Source organism: Octopus bimaculoides, chromosome 19 (genome assembly GCF_001194135.2).
Source record: "Octopus bimaculoides isolate UCB-OBI-ISO-001 chromosome 19, ASM119413v2, whole genome shotgun sequence".
Classification (NCBI taxonomy): Eukaryota; Metazoa; Mollusca; class Cephalopoda; order Octopoda; family Octopodidae; genus Octopus; species Octopus bimaculoides.
The window spans coordinates 39,334,922-39,341,157 of NC_068999.1; positions in this window are offsets into that span (position 1 = coordinate 39,334,922).

Sequence of the window (6,236 nt, forward strand, 5' to 3'; positions counted from 1 at the left end):
CACACACACAAACAAACATACAGGAATCGACTGCCCACTCACACAGAGATAAGCACGCAAAGAATCTAAATTGTATACTTCTCTCATCTCGAAAAAATATCTGATAAAAATATTTCTCTGCTATTTGAATCTTCAACGTACCATCTTTTTCTTAGAAATTTCGCATGAGGGATTTTTTCTTTTCTTTTCTTTATTTTTTTGCATCGCAGAACTTTTAGAGTATCGAAAAAAATTATTCATGCTACTTACCTATAGCGTTCAAATCGTGGCTCGGGCTTTCATCCTACAGGGGTCGATGTAATAAGGCGCTAGCAAACTACCAACATGTTATCATATCGACTTTGATAACTCTTTGTCTTGTGTCAAAGGAAAATGAAACAGAAAAACAAGAAAACCACAATTTCAAGATTTTATAATTCCCCAGCCAGTGCATAATTTTTTTTCTTTTTCTGGCTACTGTTGCTATTAACAATCCGACTTGAGATCAAAGCCGTTCTATCCATGGCAGTCCCGTGTTTCTTTTTTCACCTATATTGTATCCAAAACTACATTTACAATGCGTCCATTGTTTTCAGCGCTGCAACGTGGGATTTAGATGAGAGTTTCAGAAGATGAAGCCATCTTGTAGCGGTTTCTCCGTTTGCTATAGCTTTTCTTTCTTTCCTCAGGTATTTGCCTGTGTGAATGAGTGCCTTCACTTTTGTGTGTATGTGTGTGTGTTTGTATTAGTGAGAGAAAGTGCGAGAGAGAGAGAAAGAAAGAGAGTAAGAGGGGTAGGTGTGTATTGACTATGATGTTGCACTTTGCATATTAAAAATAAACGAACAGTTGTATAAAACATATTCGAAAAATGAGATAGCCAAAGAACCAAAGAACGAAAAAAAAAATTACAAAAGAATAAAATTCTGATGCTGGAAAGGACAGCGACCAAAGTATTAGAGGTATGGGTTGGGTGAAAACAAGACAACACAAAAGAAAAGAAAGAAAAATTAATGTCTTCATTTCTGAAATGGATGGCTAGTCAATAACAGCGTCCATGTTAAACTGGCCTTCTCATAGAATATTATCTCTGCGGAAAATGGGACCAATAGCAATTGTTTTCGTCTGCGTTCATTTAGAATAATAATATTCTTCTTAGTTGCTGCTCGCAGAATTAACATATTTTGTGCAAATGTCTGTTGTTGTTCTGGTCTTATATTTATATTTTTGCGTTATATCATTTAATTATATTTCGTTATTGTTTTATTTAAACGTATATTCCTTTTTCGTCTTGTTTTCACACTACACAATTTCACATGCAGCTTAGCAGGAAATCATACGAGATTCTCAAAATACGAGGAATATTTCATTAAGTGCTCAATTTTCGTTTGTTTTTCCTTTCACTTTCTTTCTCCCTTTGTTTCTTTCCTTCTTTATCTCTTTCTTTCTTTTTTCTATCATTTGGCGAGCAGTCCAATTCTATTTCATAAGCAAACAATACAATCAAGAAATTGGATTGTTAAACCTACATGACTTGCCTGTAAAATAGCATTTCAAAAACAAAACGTAAAACATTTCGTAAAATATAGAAACGTACAATCAGATGTATCTTTCTTTTTTTGCATTGCATGTATTGCAGTAGCTGTTTTGTGACAGTCTATTCAATAAACATGCTCTGACAACACATGGGAATGTGATAGCAAACATAAACCCGCTGTTTCATCACCTAAACAGAAACACTTAACGACGATAAAATATACACACATGCACACACATATATACATCATGAATACACACATGCATACGTATATATATATACGTATATATATATATATATATATATATATATATATATATATATATGTATATACATATACGCATGCTTGGCATTTTTTCCTTGCGTTTCCGTACAATAAAACGCCAAGTGCCCTCCATTTCCAGCATTGCAGAACGCTGTTAGAATTATGTACACTGCATTCCCTCTGATTTCCAATACCAATTCTATGCTTTCAGGTGCACCCACCGTATATTAACAAGTGTAGGATTGTCGTTACCAAAATTAAGCTATAATGAATCAATCTACTTTCCCAACTCACAATGATGTTAGAAGTGTGTGCGCATGCGTAAAGTTTTTTTAAATATATCTTATTTGTTTCAGTCGTTGGACTAAGGCCTTGCTGGGACATCTCGTGGAATGCTTTCAGTCGAACAAAGTGATTCCCTTACATATTTGTTTTACAGAATATACGTCGATATATTTTGCCGAATCTCTAAATTACACCATTTATCACACATGGGAGGTAAATACACACAGTCAGGCTCACACATACACACACACACACACACACACACACACCACGGGTTACTTTCAGTGTCCGTCTATCAAATCCACCACTCACAAAATGGACTCGGAATCATTAGGTTGAAAAAGAAACTTCTTGCCACACAACCGTTCCTCCGCCAAGTGTGTGTGTACGATAGTGTTTGCGTGTATATGTATGTACACACAAGCACACACACACATACACGCATACACACACACGTATATATATATATATATATACATAAAGAGATTGTAAAGTGTATGTTTATTGTCTACTCTATATTTGAGTGAATATATTGATATCTCCTTTAATTCAAGTATTTTTATCTATGCTATGTGAAGAGAAAAAGGGGAATAAATTTTCCTTCCATTTTAACACATCGATTTCACACCCTCAGGTTATTTGCATGAAGTCCAAAATATTTTTATAAGGGATAACTTCCAATAGGAAACATTTTATTCCTGATTAAACCAGTGAAAATCGCAGATTGTATCTGGTATATATTCCTCCTACGCAAGGTGGCAATTGTTTGTTACCGTTGATATTTTTGTCAATGATTCCTATTTTATTCGTAATTGAAGTTATCTTTCCAACAAAGGCAGTCCCATTATTTTACAGACAGATGCCCAGATATTACTGTATGGTTAAGAAGTTCACTTTGAAAGCACTTTGCTTCCAGTTCTGCCCCACGTTGCATACTTTTGTGCATATGTCTCTTCTATTAACTACAGCACAAACCATATTTTGTGATACAGTTCTATATTTAAGAGTTGCGGAATTATGTACATTATTTACATTATTTATATTCGACGGATATTTTCCACATCTTGTTTGTTGTTAACACAAAGTTTCGGCTGATATACCCTCCAGCCTTCTTCATGTGTCTTGGGGAAATTTCGAACCCCTGGATTCTCATTCCTAAGGTATTCTTCGATGTTATTATTATTATTATTATTATTATAAGGTGGTGCTCCAACATGATTGCAGTCAAATGACTTAAATAAGTAAAAGAGTAAAAGAATAAATAGGTATCCCTAGTAAGGGCAAATATGGAGAGAAATGGACATACCTGATGGTATAAGCAAATTTATCTTCAGTTTTCTTAAAATAATCTGAAGTGGAGTGAGTCAATTGTAATCTTTTATGTGTTTCATCATAAAGGTTGTGGTCATGTCGTTTCACAAAACATTCCAGAGAGTGAGGTGTCGATACACAAAAGAGCTGATGATCATAGTTATAACGAAACCGAATTAACTCATATAGGTTAGACTGACCTAGATTTCATGACACGAAAGTGTGGCAAACATTTTGGGAGCAATGTTACAGTGTAATGCTTCGTTCTCCTTTTTAAGAGAATCTGAAAAACTTCATGATGAAGCAATTCGATATATTCCTGTCGAATGACCAGTGATTATTAGGTTTTGAGCTGTCCTAATCCTCTTTATGCAAGTGAAACCCGGTTTGAGTTGATGAATTAAAAACAAAACATATTTAGCTCTATACTAAAATGCTTGAAAGATAAGTCGTCACTGAGAGGGAAAGCATTTTTAATATGGCTGATGCAATAGAAGATACTGAATTTTCTAAATGAGGTTCATGTATTCGTTTCACTTTCATTTTGACAGCTTTAGCATTTTTATTTTTAAATTTATTTGTGCAACCTTAGGTTTCTTTCAAAGATTATCTCCCGGAGAAAAATCACTTCACAATTATCATGAATTTGCTCTCGTTATATAGAAAGATATATTTTCATATTCTAAGGATTTATCTTCAGAAAGCTTAAATATTCTCTATTGCTTTAAAGACAAATTTTTCGTTAAAGGATTTAGCTCTGAATCTGATGCAAAAATTATCAAACTATTATAACTTTCTTTCTTCATTAGAAAACTAATAACTCCTTTAAGTGGAGCACTTCCAAGAAAATTGATAAAAAGGAGAAATCATGATAAGATGTGACTAACTACTGCCAATTTCAATACGGTAACTGCTTTCAGTTTTTACAAGGACTTTGTATCTTGGAGGAAACTGGTGGGGAAAGAAAAAACTCAATGGAAATATACGCAAGGATGATGTACCGAAGAAAGAAATAATTTCGGAAACAATTCCTTTTGAGAATAAATGATTAGAAACGGAGGAAATAACTTACACCACTTTGATGTTAATGTTCACTTTTACCTCCCTAACGCTCAAGATTTCATTCCAACTTTATAGCTTCTCAATTTCCTATTTTCTTTTTATTCTTTGTAAAGATCTAGCAAATTAATCTTGCTTGCAGTTCCATTTGGCCCCAAGAGAAGAACGCTTTGGAGTAATTATTTCAACTAATGTGATCTGTATGAGATATGTACATTCCATCGTAAGAATGATCACTTGGGCAATTGTAGTAACCCAAAATCTATACGACTTCAGATCATTTTGTATGAATATCATTACAATTGACGTTTCCCACTTTAATCATTTATCTGTCCTTGACTGTTCTGTTGTTTCTGTTATCAATTTTAGTTTCTAATAGAAATTCTATTATTGTTACTGTAGCTGTTTAACACCAGAGCAGCACTGGACAGAAGTATTTAGGATAAACCACAATCAAAATGATTTGGATGCACGAAAAAAAGAAAAGCAACGTGACTTTGCGTCCCTTATGGTAAATCCGAGTTCATGTTTTCAGGTATGAGAAGAGTTACGATTGACTTCTGTCGCACTTGAACTCACAAATGAAAATACAAAACAAATTACACTAATGCCTTCTGGAGGATGTTTTAATAACGACAAGGATGGGATTCCCAATATACTTGTTGGCTGATTGGAAGTCTAATATTGTTGGTGACCTTAATACTTTATAAGTATGAAGGTCACATGGTATCGAAGATTTTGCTCAAAGAAGTTTTATTGCAAAGCGAAGGAATGTTGTCTAACATCTGAATACGTAATTAACAGTAGACCTTTCGTTAACCTCTATGAAGCTTAAATACATTTTGTCTACATATACATTTTTTATTCCATCATGTCATATTAATATTTTATGTGTTTGCTTGAAATGGAATGTTGTATACATTTTAACGTTATTTCATCATATTTTATATCCTATTAAGCTGGGAGGAAAGCACAAAATATTATTTAGAAAACTGGATGGAAACAAGTGCGTGAAGAATTTACTACAGATTCTAGCAAGCTCGACACAATAAAGGTGGAAATAACAAGAGAGAGAGAGAGAGAGAGAGAGAGAGAGAGAGAGAGAGAGAGAGGTGAGTGAGAGGATGGTGGCTGAGTCCAGATCGGTAATTACTGAGCAGAAGCAAGGGTAGTTAGAATAGAAAAAGCAGAGGAGCAGACATGGTGACTTAAAGTGTGTGTATGTGTGTATGTATACTCGTATCTACATGCACGAATGTTTATGTCTTCGAGGTTACATATGCATATATATACGATGTGTTTTCAATACAAGCGGCGGATATATGAAACGTTATTATTATAAAAATCATGTGCATATCTAAGTGCCATTATTTACTATAATTCCGTATGCAATCGGGCTTTCTCTGCCTGCTACTAATACTTAGAAGCACCAGATTCCAGAACACCTACAAACAACATCGTTGGAGACTCCTGTCCAACATGCAAAGGTGCAACGCAGTGCGACATACTGCAGATAATATGGTTGTGGTGAGTATTTATGAATAACACGACCAAAACTGTGATTATGCGTGCTCAATACTAATTTGAAACTGTTACCTATTTGGCTTGACTGTCATCATTTTGGTGAATATACAACAGTTATATAACGGTGCATATGTAAATATATAAAGATAGAAAGATGCACTTAAGCATATATACGCAGACGTACATACATACATGCCTAATGTATGTATTTATATATACATACATATACATATATATATATGCATACACACATATGTATATATATATCATATATAT